This window comes from Sus scrofa, chromosome 1 (assembly GCF_000003025.6).
Source record: "Sus scrofa isolate TJ Tabasco breed Duroc chromosome 1, Sscrofa11.1, whole genome shotgun sequence".
Classification (NCBI taxonomy): Eukaryota; Metazoa; Chordata; class Mammalia; order Artiodactyla; family Suidae; genus Sus; species Sus scrofa.
In genome coordinates this window covers 128873882-128889182 of record NC_010443.5, presented here as the reverse complement: position 1 = coordinate 128889182, position 15301 = coordinate 128873882, and the positions used below count along the sequence as shown (strand labels likewise).

At 41.2% G+C, this 15301-nt stretch overlaps 1 protein-coding gene across 10 annotated transcripts in view; it reads left to right on the top strand.

Moving 5' to 3' along the window:
* Positions 211 to 15301, top strand: part of SNAP23 (synaptosome associated protein 23) — a 39508-nt gene continuing 24417 nt past the window's right edge. For 2 of the 10 annotated variants that reach the window (XM_021070075.1, XM_013993110.2), the window contains exons 1-2: positions 246 to 319; positions 2606 to 2659. The gene's annotated coding sequence lies outside the window, so the exon portion shown is untranslated. 10 annotated transcript variants of the gene reach the window in all.

Here is a 15301-nt window from a genome sequence, read left to right as displayed (position 1 = left end):
CATTGCCTGGTACACGGTTTGCCCTCGGTAAATGTTTATTGCATAAACACTTTCCATCTTGGGCGGGACCCGAATTGTCGGGTTAACCGGTGAGTCCCCAGACTCTTCGCCTGCGTGGCAGGGAGATTTAAACCGCCCCCCCGCCCCCACACCAGGGTGATTGGCTCCAGCTGCAGGGGTGTGTCCGCGCCCGCCGCGCCGGAGGAGCGCGCAGGCGCGCAGGTTCGGCGCGCGCAGGCGCAAGAAGAGAGCAGTTGGAGAGTCCGGCCTGCGGGTGTCCGATCTGCTGCGGCCGGAGAGGAGTGGCCGGAACTGCTTGGTGAGTCTCCAGGAGTGGGATTGAGGGAGCTGGCTGCCGTGAAGATTGGGTTCATAATCCCAAGGAGAAAGTGTATATCGTGACAGTTGAAAAACTGGTGGGGTCGGGCTTGAGGGGAGGAGGGGGCGCTCTGGCCCGAACTGAGCCGGTCCGGCCGGGCTCGAAGACGCGAGGCTCCTGGAGACTCTCTAGGGGTCAGAGGAGGAAGGGTGGAGGGATGTTGGTTCTCCGGACTTTCCTTGAAACCTAGCAGAGGTAAACTCCCACTCCCTGACTTCTCACCCTCGCAGTTGTCGGGATTAATAGACTTTATGGTGGCCACAGTGATCAGATTAATTTTCAACTACCTGTATGAAAAAGGTTTCTGAGATTCATGGCATTGGAGAGTCCATGCTCTCTAGGAAAGTCTGTACTTGGCTCGCGGCTTCACTGAAGACAAACGAAGGAAAGAGTTATTAAAAGTAAAATTCCACGGAGTAAATGGTGGTGGTGGTGGGGAAGTCCTGGAAAGTGCTGTTTCACCTGGAACTTTTTTTCATCATTAGTCACCACAATGCTAGACAAGGCAGATGGGGGTCAGAGGCAACGAAAGTCGTCAAAATTGGGAAAAGAAGATGAGAAGAGAATATAAATTTTGCCTTTTGCTACTTGCCCTCTCCTTTGGGGAGGGCTGGAGGCGATTATGGATACTGGCAGCTTATGACAGTGTTGCCTTAGCTTCCTGAAAATAATGTAGCTTCTTAGTAGAAGGTATTTCAAGAATTGAGAGTGATATTATTCCATCTGCCCTGGGACCTTAAAACTGGTTTGCAGATGTTCTGGTGAAATCCTGCAGGTTTGGCCAGATGGAAATGGTTCTTCCACTTTCTTGGTTAGCCTGAAAGATACCACGCTTGAAATTCATGAGACATCTTTAGCAAGAATACTTTGACATTTAAACTTAAAATATTTCATAGTAAAATTTTAAAATATTATTTCTTCCACCAGCAAATTTGATTCCTAAGGCATCCACTAATCACCTGCCTTTCATTCCTTTGGAAAGAGGTAATGAGAAAAAAACACTTTCATATAAATATTAACAAATATTAGGAGAAAACCCTCTTCCTATATGACCATGCTCCTTTGACAGGCCATGTGAAAGTAAATTAAATGATCATGTAACTTAACCCACAACTTAGATATCAGTGTTGCTAGGGATCTTTTTCTAGGTGCTTGTGACATGTAAATATGCCCTAGAGAATTGCTATTATCTTAGTTCCAGAATAGGAATGGCTTATTGTGTCATTATGTTTTTAACAATATTACACACTCTTTCCTATAAACAGAATTTCTGAATGCTTCTTAGTATTTGTTTCTTTTACTCTAAATTAGCTTTAGTAACAAGCTCACTGAACTGAAGGTCACATCTTTTTATCATTCAGAACCCACCCTTGAACCAAAAAGAAAGCAAACAAACAAACCTAAAAACAGACCCTGTTGCTGATGGGACAGCTGTTGTTACTTCCCTTGGTATGAACCATACCACCATCATAAAAGATTTCCAAAGTAATAAATATGTTAACTACTAAGCACGTACGTATTGCTTAAATAACAACTAAAATTTCTTTTTCTTGCTTTGCGCTTTGGAAAATAGTGCTTTGGGCCTAATTGCCTCTTTTTTTTAAATAAAATGAAGATTGGATTATCTAAACTCTAAGGGCAGAAGATTCCAAAATTCTGTGAGCCTTGTGATGGCATTCATTGTTGTGACATAATTCTAACAAACCAGATGAAAGTAGATTAGAATAGCAAAAGGGAAAAAAAGGATGTTCACTCTTTGACATTTTTGTGAAATCAACTGCCTTTGTTTTGTTTTCCTCCTGTAGTTGCTATTTCTCCTTTTTTTTTTTTTTTTTTTTTTTTTGCTTTTTAGGGCCACTCAAAGTATAAGGAATTCCCAGGCTAGGGGTCAGAATGGAATCAGAGCCACAGCTGCCGGCCTATGCCACAGCCACAGCAACGCCAGATCCGAGCTATGTCTGTGAGCTACACCACAGCTCATAGCAACGCCAGATCCCTAACCCACTGAGTGAAGCCAGGGATCAAACCCACATCCTCATGGATACTAGTCAGATTCAGTTCTTCTGTGCCACAACAGGATCTCATCTATTTCTTGAACATTCTGGAAATCTGATTTTTAGCTGGATTTGTACTCTAATTATGTATATGTTAGCATTTATAATATATGATGTTACTTGCATCCAAGAGTGCTGAACTTTTCATTCCAGAACCATGTTTTGTTTCCAGTTCTGTAGATTGACGGGGAAGTAGATGACAAGGACTGGTCTTTTCTTTGTCTTGGTGAGTAGGGGTGTGGAACAGATGGATCCAGTGCCTCTAACAATTGGAGGAAGTGGATTGTGGAGCCAGGAAACAGCATCTCCTGTTCTTTTGGTAATATTGAGCATTAGAAATGGGATTCCATTTGCAGTCATTTAAAGTTCAATTGGAGTTCCTGTCGTGGCTCAGTGGTTAAAGAATCCAACTAGGACCATGGAGTTGTGGGATTGAATCCTGGCCTTGCGCAGTGGGTTAAGGATCCAGTGTTGCTGTGAGCTGTGGCGTAGGTTGTAAATGTGGCTCGGATCCCACGTTGCTGTGGCTCCAATTCAACCCCTAGCCTGGGAACCTCCATGAGCCATGGGAACGGCCCAAGAAATGGCAAAAAAAAAAAAAAGTTCAATTACGTTTTGGTTTTATTGCAATTTAGATTGAATTGCTCCTAAATTTTTTTTGCCTTTTCGTGCTGCACTCTTGGCATATGGAAGTTCCCAGGCCAGGGGTCAAATCTGAGTTACACCACAGCCACAGCAATGTGGGATCCAGGCTGTGTCTACAACCTACACCACAGCTCTTGGCAATGCCAGATCCCCCACCCACTGAGCGAGGCCAGGGATTGAATCCACCACATGCTCATGGAACTAGTCAGATTTGTTTCCACTGTTCCACAACGGGAACTCCCAATACTAAATATTTAAATCACTGTTCACTGTATTTTTCTGGAATTCCCTCATCTTACTGATTTTTTTGAGTTCTTTGATTTAAAACTTGTTTAAAATTTATTATGACAATGTTTTGATAATTAGGTTTCTTCTTGATGCTTATAAAATAAAATCAAAACTTCTTGGTGTAGTATACAAGCCCTTCATGACCTATCTCCTGTCTGCCTTTTTTTTTTTTAGGGCCAAACATGTGGCATCTGAAGTGGTAGTTTTTTTCTCATTTTGCATTTTGCTGTTCTGACTGGGTGATTTTCACTGTCTGTCTTCCAGATCCTTTATATGTTCTTTTGTATCATCTAATCTGCTATCGACCCTTTCATATACATATATATATATGTATGTATGTTTTTTTTTTTTTTTTTTTTTTTTGTCTTTTTGCCTTTTCTAGGGCTGCACCCTCGGCATATGGTGGTTCCCAGGCTAGGCATCTAATTGGAGCCATAGCCACTGGCCTATGCCAGAGCCACAGCAACACAGGATCTGAGTCACGTCTGTGACCAACACCACTGCTCACGGCAATGTCGAATCCTTAACCCACTGAGCAAGGCCAGGGATCGAACTGCAACCTCATGGTTCCTAGTCGGATTTGTTAACCACTGCACCACAATGGGAACTCCTATTTTTTAATCAATTATTGTATTCTTCAACTCTGATTGGTTCTTATATTTTCTAACTTTTTGTTGAAGTTCTCACTGTGTTCCTCTATAGTCCTCCCTAGATGTTGAGCATCCATATGGTCATTACTTTGAGCTCTTTTTTTTGTTTTTGTTTTTAGGCCCACACCTGTGGCATATGGAAGTTCCTAGGCTAGGGATCTAATCAGAGCTACAGCTGCTGGCCAGTCATTGCCAGATCCTTAACCCACTGAGTGGGTCCGGGGATTGAACTGCATCCTCATGGATACTAGTTGGGTTCATTTCCACTGAACCATAGCAGGAACTCCTGTGGCATTTCTTTAATAGTCTATCTAAAGTCAGGAGTTCCCTTTGTGGTGCAGCAGAAATGAATCTTACTAGTAACCATGAAGTTGCAGTCTCGAGCCCTTATCTTTGTTCAGTGAGTTAGGGAACCAGTGTTGCTGTGAGCTGTGGCATAGGCCAGCAGCTGTAGCTCCGATTCAACCCCTAGGCTGGGAACCTCCATATGCCGCGAGTGCGGCCCTAAAAAGACCAAAAAAAAAAAAAAAAGGAATAATAGTCAGAAATCAAAATATTTTTAGAGTTGGTCCTACTTGGGTTTTGATTCTCAAATCAAAATTGTGAGAGATGCTTAATGATTATTATGAAAAATTGTCTTTTTTTTTTTTTGGTCTTTTTAGGGCCCCATTCATAGCATATGGAAGTTCCCAGGCTAGGGGTTGCATTGGAGCTGCAGCCGCTGGCCTATACCACAGCCACTGCAATGCAGAACCCGAGCCCTGTCTACAACCTATACCACAGCTCATGGCAATGCCAGATCCTCAACCCACTCAGCAAGGCCAGGGATCAAACCCGTGTCCTCATGGATACTAGTTGGGTTCATTACCGCTGAGCCATGATGGGAACTCCAGCTCCTGAATGTTTTTTGTATAATTTTATTGAGCATTACATTCTAGCAAAGTTCTAAATGCTGTGAATAATTAACTTGATCCTTAACACAACATTTGAAGTAAGCATTATATCCTCATTTAATGAGAAAACTAAAGAACAGAGAAGTTAAGTAATAGAATTTTAAACCTTGATGCTTCCAAATAGGGAGCGCTTAATCAGAATACCATATTGCTTTCTGTATAAACAACAAGAATGCCACTCAGTCTACTGCAGGGGGATATTCCTTTCTAGGGATCTGAGTGCTTTATGTTTTCCATCTATGGCCTCTGACTCCTCATATCAGAATATTTGAGGAGTTCCCATTGTGGCGAAGTGGGTAATGAATCTGACTAGGAACCATGAGGTTTTGGGTTCAATCCCTGGCCTCACTAAGTGCGTTAAGGATCCGGCGTTGCCATGAGCTGTGGTGGAGGTCACAGACTTGGCTTGGATCTAGTCTTGCTATGGCTATGGCTGTGGCATAGGCCGGTGGCTACAGCTCTGATTAGACCCCTAGCCTGGGAACCTCCATATGCCGCGGGTGAGGCACTAGAAAAGACAAAAAAAAACCAAAACAAACAAACAAACAAAAAAAAATGAGAAGCTAACCAGAAGTGTCTTGGATGGTTATGGTGAATATTTTACTCGGTCATGGTAAAGCCTTAGCTAGTCATCCCCACCTCAAAGTATTTCCCTAACAGATACCATACTTATGTCTGCCAGATTATGTCTCTCTCTTCCCTAGAGAATGAATGGTACATTCTCGATCCTACTTATCTTTCGTATAGATCATCCCTTTTCTGTTCCCACAGCCTTTTTTTGGACATAGTCCATGTAATTGATTATAATAACATTCAGATCATCCTCCTCGGGATTATACATTGGTCACTGGGGGTAGAATTGTGGAATTTCCAAGGCTCAGCAGGACTGGGAAACTAGGAGATGAACATCAAGTAATTAAGTTATAATAAGTGCTTCTGTAAAACTGAAAATTTCGGGAACTCCTGATCTTTTTGATTAATGCTTTTTAGTGGTACTTTCTCCCTCAGCGGTCTTGAATCATACGTTTTGGGAGTTCCCATTGTGGCGCAGTGGTTAACAAATCCGACTAGGAACCATGAGATTTCAGGTCCCATCCCTGGCCTTGCTCAGTGGGTTAGGGATCCGGCATTGCCGCGAGCTGTGGTGTAGGTCGAAGACGCTGCTTGGATCCCACATTGCTGAGGCTCTGGTGTAGGCTGGCGCAACAGCTCCAATTAGACCCCTAGCCTGGGACCCTCCATATGCCACTGGAAGCGGCCCTAGAAATGGCAAAAAGACAAAAAAAACCCAAACAAACCATGTGCTTCATAGCTCTTTGAAACCAAGATATTTAATAGATATGGTTCAGTGGTATACTTCTTGTGTTTGCATAGTTTTCAAGCCTTGGTATAAGAATAGTTAAAGTTGTTCCTGTAGAAGGAAGTAGAAAGGAAACTTGAGAGAGGAAGTAAAAGAAGGAAACTAACATTAGCATAAATAAGACTTCCTCTCATCTAAATGCCTTCAGGAAGAGTTAAATTTCCTAACCAGAACATGGATTCTTTTTGGCCAGACTGGAGTGCTTTAAGTATTTTGGAATACCGTGCACCCATACTTTGTGAGTATACATGTGAACATTTTTTCTTCTTTCCTTCCTTTCTTCTTTGCATGTGAATACTTTTTATGTTTCATACTAAAAATGGAATCTGAGTGAAATATATTCTTAAAAAGAAAGTAAGCCCTTTTATGCAGTGACAGTCTGTCTGAATTTCTGCTTCGTTCTCAGTATACTAACTTTTCTTCCATTCTTTGCGTTTATTCTCCATTATTCATCTTCAGCAGTCTTCATTTGGTAACTAGAATGGCACCTAATAACAGCATGAGAAACCATGTCTGAGCAAAATATTCACCCCAACCATCCAAGTATTTTGGCTCTGATTCTGAGTTTATCTAGAAGCTTTCTGATTAGTTTCTCAAACATTTGAACTAGGAGTCAAACGCCACAGGCAACATAACAAATAACATGAATAAAAATACGCAGTTCATTAATAATTGTCATTTAATGAGTCTACTCTGTATTAGGCACTGTGCTAAGCACCTTATGTACCTATGCACTTTATTTCTGAAACAACCCTGAGAGGTAGAACTGTTATCCTAAAGAATAGGGAAACAGAGACTTGAATAGGTTAAGTAATTTGCCTAGGTACCCAAGCTAGGATAAACTCAGGATCTGTCTGATGTCAGCATTTATTATGAACCACTACATTATGGTCATTCACAATTTCTTAAATTTTCTCATTTTATCTGAAAGTAGTAAGTTTAGTCACAGGAGAATTAATAACTGAAATTATATTCAGCCCAGCTGTGCTTTGACAATAGGTCAGATGGTCTTAGCCTCAATGCTAGCATGACTGTAGTCCTGCAGAGGCAGAATTTATTTGCATGAAACAACTGGAAGTTTAAGTGAAAAGGAAAACTATATGTTTGGAGGCAGTAGAGAAGAATGTTTTATTTTCCATATTCCAAATACAGTATAACATGAAATTCACATTTCAAAAGAAACAAAGGCAATTTTCTTGGCATAAAAATATGTTCCCTTACTTGATAGTAGATACTTGAAAAATGTTTGTGGAATGTATTGAGAGAGATGTATTCTAGGACTAGGGTTCCTTTCTGCCACGCCTTCAGACCAGGCAGGCTGCTGACTCCTCCTTGCTCTCCATCCGTTGGCATTAGGCAGTTTTCAGCTCTCTTGGAGAGGTCATCATAGCTAGATGGTAGTTTTCAGCAGTTCTCTTCTGACAGCACTGGCCTGTAGTTTCCCTCTTCATTTGGACCCTAATCTATCTTGTTCTCTTAAGACCACAGTCCTGTGCTTCTCCTTTTCAGATACCATCAAGTCTGTTCCAAGAAGTACGCCCCACCCCTGCCACTTCCCCATTAAGGATTGTGTATTTTAGAGAGAGCCTAATAGTTGCATATTATTCTCTTAGCATAAAGTTGGACTCGATGATCTCTGAGGTTTATTTCTATTCAGAGATTTCTCTGAGATGAGAAACAAACTTTGTTCATAGATAATTGGTTAATTAAGCAGAAATTTTTATAGGCTAGTGTTTTCCAAATGGTCATTCATGGAACCCTGAATTCTTTGAGATTAATAAAAGTATTCTCGGAAGGAAGGACTTTTTTTTCTGCTGCACTCATGGCATGCAGAAATTCCTGGGCCAGGGATTGAATCCATGCCACAGCAGTGACAAGGACTGGGTCCTTAATCCACTGTGCCACCAAGGAACTAGGATCTTATTTTTTTTTTTTTTTTTTTTGTCTTTTGTCTTTTTTGTTGTTGTTGTTGTTGTTATTGTTGCTATTTCTTGGGCCGCTCCCGCGGCATATGGAGGTTCCCAGGCTAGGGGTCCAATCGGAGCTGTAGCCACCGGCCTACGCCAGAGCCACAGCAACGCGGGATCCGAGCCGCGTCTGCAACCTACACCACAGCTCACGGCAACGCCGGATCGTTAACCCACTGAGCAAGGGCAGGGACCGAACCCGCAACCTCATGGTTCCTAGTCGGATTCGTTAACCACTGCGCCACGACGGGAACTCCTTATTTTGTTTTTTTGCCCCTTTTTAGGGCCACACCCATGGCATAAGGAAGTTCCAAGGCTAAGGGTAGAATCAGAGCTACAGCTGCAGGCCTAGCCACAGCCACAGCAACTCGGGATCCAAGCTGTGTCTGCAGCCTACATCAGGGCTCACCGCAGTGCTGTATCCTCAACCCACCAAGCAAGGCCAGGGATCGAACCTGAAACCTCATGGTTCCTTGTTGGATTTGTTTCTGCTGTGCCATCACTAGGATTTTATAGTAATCTACATTACTTTGTTGTGGGATCAACAAAGTTCACAGATTACTTCACTGCCTCAGGATTTATTTCCAACCAAGAATTTAAGGAGCCAGCCGGTCTATAATGTGAGGATAAACATAAACACTAACTAGAAGAAGGAGTTCCCATTGTGGCTCAGCAGTTACGAATCTGATTAGTATTCATGAGGATGCAGGTTTGATCCCGGGCCTCCTCGCTCAGTGGGTTAAGTACCCAGCGTTGCCATGAGCTGTGGTGTAGGTCTCAGACGCGGCTCAAATCCTGCATTGCTTGGCTGTGGCGTGGGTTGGCAGAAAAAAAGGAAAGAAAACTTGGAATTTTGTCCCTTTAGGGAAAGACATATTTTCAGAATTCCGAGAATCTGGCATGAAAACTTTAATGAAGAAGGGCTTCAGGTCTGTTTCTTAACATGGTTGTTCTGTCCTGTTTTCTAATCACCATTCTTCTTCCTGGAGAAGAAAGGTGGTCCATTTGATGTAAAAAATAAAAATAAAAAAATTAAAAGTTTTTTATTTCAGTGATGCCTACTCTATAGCCACTACCATTTATTTTAACTAAATCCCTTAGATTTTATACTACGGCAGAAGATTGTTTGGCATAGGAAAAGCTACAAAATTAATGTTTTCCTTCCTGTCTTCCTTTTAATTCCTATTTATACTTTTTTCTTTTACTTTAGTATTCTTTTTTTTTTTTTTAACTTTTTAGGGCTGCAAAGCAGCATATGGAAGTTCTCAGATTAGGGGTCGGATTGAAGCTGCAGCTACCAGCCTACACCATAGCCAGAGCAATGCCAGTTCTGAGCTGCATCTGTAACCTACACCACAGTTCACAGCCAGATCCTTAACCCACTGAGCAAGGCCAAGGATTGAACCCTCATCCTCATGGATACTAACTCGGTTCCTTACCACTGAGCCACAATAGGAACTCCACCTTAACATTCTTTCAAATAGTTTTTTTCCACCTTTAAGTCTTTTTTAAAATTTTTTCACTTTTTTAAAAGTTGAGATGTAATTCACATAACTTAAAATTCACCATTTAAATATGCCATTTAGTAGCTTTTTATATATTCATAGGGCTGTGCAGCTATCACCACTAATTCCAGAACCTTTCCATTTCCATCCCCCCACAGCAATCCCATACCTCCCCCAACCCTGGCAACTGCTAATATACTTTGCCTTTATGGATTTATCTATTCTAGACACTTTGTATAAATGGCATCATACAGTAGAGGGCCTTTTGCATCTGGCTTTGTTCACTAAGTATAATGCTTTAGAGGCTCATACATGTAGCATATAACATTCCTTTTTATGGTTGAATGATATTCCATCGTATGGACTTTTGAGTTTTTCCCTATTTTTTTTAATTGATGATATAGTCGATTTACAATAATGCTTGAGTTTCAGCTGTAAAACATAGTGATTCAGGGTTTTTTTTTCAAATTATATTCTGTTATGAGTTATTGTAAGATATTGACTATAATTCCCTGTGCTATACAGTAAATCTGTGTTGCTTATCTGTTTTATGTCTAGTAGTTTGTATCTGATAATCCCATGCCTCTAATTGCTCCCTGCTTTCCCTTTGGTAGCCGAAAGTTTATTTTCTATGTCTTTGAATCTGTTTCTATTTTGCATATAGATTGATTTGTATTACTTTTTAGATTCCACATATAAGTAACATATTTGTCTTTATCTGACTGATTTCACAAAGCATAGTAATTTCAAGGTCCATCCATTTTGCTGCAAGTGGCAATATTTCATTCCTTTTTTATAGCTGAGTAATATTACATTGTGTGTGTGTGTGTGTGTGCACACACCACATCTTCTTAAATCAGTGGTCTGTTCATGGGCACTTGGGGTTCTTCCATGTCTTGGCTATTGTAAATAGTGCTGTTGTGAACATTGGGGTATGCCTGTCTTTTCAAATTAGAGTTTTCATTTTTTCCAGAGATATACCCAGGAGTAGGATTGCTGGATCATATGGTAGCTCTAGTTTTAGTTTTTTAAGGAACCACTATGCTGTTCTCCATGGTGGCTGCACCAATTTATGTTCCCGCAACAGTGTGTGAAAGTTCCTTGTTCTCCACATTCTCGCCAGCATTTATTATTTGTAGACTTTTTGTTGATGGCCATTCTGTGAGGTGGTAACTCATTGTAGTTTTGTTTTGCATGTCGCTAATAATTAGTGATGTGCCTCTTGGCCATCTGTCTGTCTTAAAAGAGAGAGAAATGTCTATTTATGTCTCTGTTTAGCCCATTCTTTTTGATTTTTTTTTTTTATTATTGATTTTTATGAGCTTATTTGTATGTTTTGGATGTTAACCCCTTGTTGGTCGCATAATTTGCAAATATTTCCTCCCATTCCTTAGGTTGTCTTTTGGTTTTGTTGATGGTTTTTCTTTTGTTATGAATAAGCTTTTAAGTTTAATTAGGTCCCATTTGTTATTTTTACTTTTATTTCTTTTGCCTTGGGAGACAGACAGATCTAAGAAGATATTGGTAATTCCTATTGTGGCTCAGCAGGTTAAGAACCTGACATAGGAGTTCCTGTGGTGGCTTAGTGGTAATGAACCCAACTAGTATTCATGAGGGCACAGGATCAATTCCTGGCCTTGCTCAGTAGGTTAAGGATCTGGCATTTCTGTGAGCTGCAGTATAGGTCATACCCTGTTCAGATCTGGGCATTGTTGTGGTTGTGGCACAGGCTGGTGACTGCGGCTCTGATTTGACCCCAACCTAGGAACTTCCATATACTTCAGCTATAGCCCTAAAAAGAAAAAAACAAAACAAAACCCGACATAGTGTCTGTGACTATGCGAATTCAATCCCTGGCCTAGCTCAGTGGGTTAAAGATCTGTCATTGCCACAAGCTATGGTGCAGGTTGCAGACACAGCTTGTTTTGTCTGATATGAATATTGCTACTCTCACTTTCATGTTGTTTTCATTTGCATGAAATATATTTTTCCATCCCCTCAGTTTTAGTCTGTGTCTTTTGCCCTAAAGTGAGTCTCTTGTAGGCAACATGTCGCGGGTTCTTGTTTTTTAATTTAATCTATGACTCTGGTCTTTTTTTTTTTTTTTTTGTCTTTTCCAGGGCCGAACCTGCTGCATACAAAGGTTCCTAGGCTAGGGGTCTAATTGGAGCCATAGCCGCTGCCCTGTGCCACAGCCACAGCAACGCCAGATCCGAGCCACGTCTGTGACCTACACTACAGCTCACAGCAATGTGGCATCCTTAATCCATTGAGCAAGGCCAGGGATCGAACCTGCAACCTCATGGTTCCTAGTTGGATTTGTTAGCCACTGAGCCACAACGGGAACTCCCGACTATGGTCTTTTGATCAGAGCATTTAGTCCATTGACATTTAGAGTAATTATTGATCAGTATGTACTCATTATCATTTTAAACCTTGTCTTCCAGTTGTTTTTGTAGTTCTCTGTTCATTTCTTCTTTTAGTTTCTTCTTTTGTGGTTTAATGGTTTTGATTTGTTTGTACCCTGGATTTCAAGTATATTGACCCATGAGTATATCTGTTTGTTTTGAACTGATAATCATACAAGTTCAAGTCCCAAATTTTTATTCTCCCTCCTCTATATTTTGTAATTTCGATGTCCTATTTTACATCTTCATGCTTATTCTTTTGCTGTTAATTATAGTTATAATTGCTTTTATAAAATTTTTGGATTGTTTTTTAATCTATATATTGGCTTATCTAAGTGATCTTCAGTTCTTTTATATATTTGCCTTTCCTGTTGTAATTCTCCCTTTACTATAGCTTTTGCTTCTTTTCCATTTAGAGAATATCCTATTTAGAGAAGACCCTACTTTTTTAAACTATGTTTAGCATTGCTGTATTCTTTTAGTTTTTGCTCATCTGAGAAATTCTTTATCTGTCTGCCTTTCTATTCTAAATGATAATCTTGCTGGGTAGACTATTCTAGGTTACAGGTTTTTCCTTTCAGTACTTTCTTTTATTTTTTATTTTTGTTTTTGTTTTTAGAGCTGCACCTGAGGCATTTGGAAGTTCCCAGGTAGGGGGCAATTTGGAGCTATAGCTGCTGGCCTACGCCATAGCAATACAGGATCTCAGCCACGTCTGTGACCTACACTGCAGCTTGTGGCAATGCCAGATCCTTAACCCACAGAGTGAGGCCAGGGATCAAACCTGCATCCTTGCAGATACTAGTCAGGTTCCTAACCTACTGAGCCACAACGGGAACTGCCCTTTTCAGTAGTTTGAATATATCATGCCACTTCCTTCTGGCCTGCAAAGTTTCTGCAGAGAAACCAGAAGATAGTCTTATAGGGTTTCACTTTTAACTGATTCTGTTTTTTTCTTTCTCCTTTTCTTTAACTATGCCATTTTAATTATGATATATCTTGGTATGGGTTTCTTTGGGTTCATCTTGTTTGGGACCCTCTGTGCTGCTGTACCTGTGTCACTTTCCTCTTTACATTTGGGAAGTTTTCAGCCATAATTTCTTCAAATACGTTTTTCAGTCCATTTCTCTCTCTTTTATGGAACCCCTATTATGTGTAGATAGGCACATTTTCCATAGATCTTGAATGTTGTTTTCTTTTTCTTTTCATTTTTCTTTCTGCCTGCTGTTCTGGCTCAGTGATTTCTGTTATTCTGTCTTCCAGATCACTTACTTGTTTTTGTGTCATTTAGTCAGCTATTTATTGTTATTAGATTGCTTTTTATCTCATCAATTGATTTATCAACTTTAGACTGGTTCATTTTTGTAGTTTCTAGTACTTTGTTAAAATAATCTGCATTGCATTTCTGGAGTTCCATTGTGGTGCAGTCTGCTTTTTTTTTTTTTTTTTTGTCTTTTTGCCATTTCTTGGGCCGCTCCCGCAGCATATGGAAGTTCCCAGGCTAGGGGTCGAATCGGAGCTGTAGCCACCGTTCTACGCCAGAGCCACAGCAACGCGGGATCCAAGCCGCGTCTGCAACCTACACCACAGCTCACGGCAATGCCAGATCCTTAACCCACTGAGCAAGACCAGGGATCAAACCCGCAACCTCATGGTTCCTAGTTGGATTTGTTAACCACTGCACCACGATGGGAACTCCTCTATCAATCTTTTTTTTTAAAGTTTCTTCACGTAAATTTATTATTATTATTTTTATCAATCTTTCTTAATTCAGATCTTTTTTTTTCTTTTTACAGCCGCACCTGCAGCATATGACGATTCCTGGGCTAGGGGTCAAATGGGACCTGCAGCTGAGGCCTACACCACAAGCCACAGCAATTCGAGATCCAAACCACATTTGTGACCTATGCCACAGCTTGTGACAATGCTGGATCCCTAACCCACTGAGCAAGGTCAGAGATCGAACCCACATCCTCATGGACACTATTTCCAGTTTTTAACCTGCTGAGCCACAATAGGAACTCCTTAATTCGGTTTTTTTTGTTTTGTTTTGTTTTATTTGCTCTTTACGGCTGAACCAGCAGCATGTGGAAATTCCCAGGCTAGGGGTTGAATCATAGCTACAGCTGCTGGCCTATGCCACACACAACCACAGCAACTTGGGATCCGAGCCGCATCTGCGACCTCCACCACAGCTCACCGCAACGCTAGATCCTTAACCCACTGAGAGAGGCCAGGGATTGAATCAAGTCCTCATGGATACTAGTCAGGTTCGTTCCTGCTGAGCCATGACTAGAACCTGAATTCCTAATTCAGTTATTTTTATTACCACTTTTGAATTCAGGATCTGATGGACTGGTGAGCTCTGTTTCATTATTTGTTCTTTCAGGGGATTTCTCTTGCTCTTTCAGTTGGGAGTAATTCTTCTGCCTTTTCATTTTACTTTCTTTGTCTCTGTGTTTCTCTATAAGGAGAATCAGTTATTTGCTATGGTCTTGGAGGGGTGTTTTCATGTGGTAGTGTCCCTGTGTAGATTGTGTGTGTCCACTGTCTTTGGTGTGAGCATTGGTTATTGGTTTTTGTTTGACCAAGCACATGGCATGTGGAAGTTCCCTGGGCCAGGGATTGAACCCTCACCACAGCAGTAACAACCAGAGCTTTAATCTGCTGGGTAATGGGCCACCAGGGAACTCCAAAAGGAGTCTTTTTTTTTTTTTTTTTTTTTTTTTTTTTTTTGCTGACCCATGAGCATATGGAGGCCCCAGGCCAGAGATCAGAGCAGACCTAGGCTGCAGCTGCAGCAACGCCAGATCCTTTACCCCGTTGTGTCAAGCCAGGGATCGAAGCTGCGTCCTGGCTCTGCAGAGATGCCACCCAGCAGCTGTAGCTGTGATTTAACCCCTAGCCTGGGAACTTCCATATGCTGCAGATGCAGCCCTAAAAAGCCAAAAAAAAAAAGAAAGAAAGAAAGACTGCCTTCTTCCTCATTCTTCGAGTGGATGTCAGGCTTACCTCACTAGCTCTTCCTCACATTGGGTAAGAGAGTGTCTGACCCTGTGAAGTCAGATTAGGACTGTCATAGTGCTTATTCC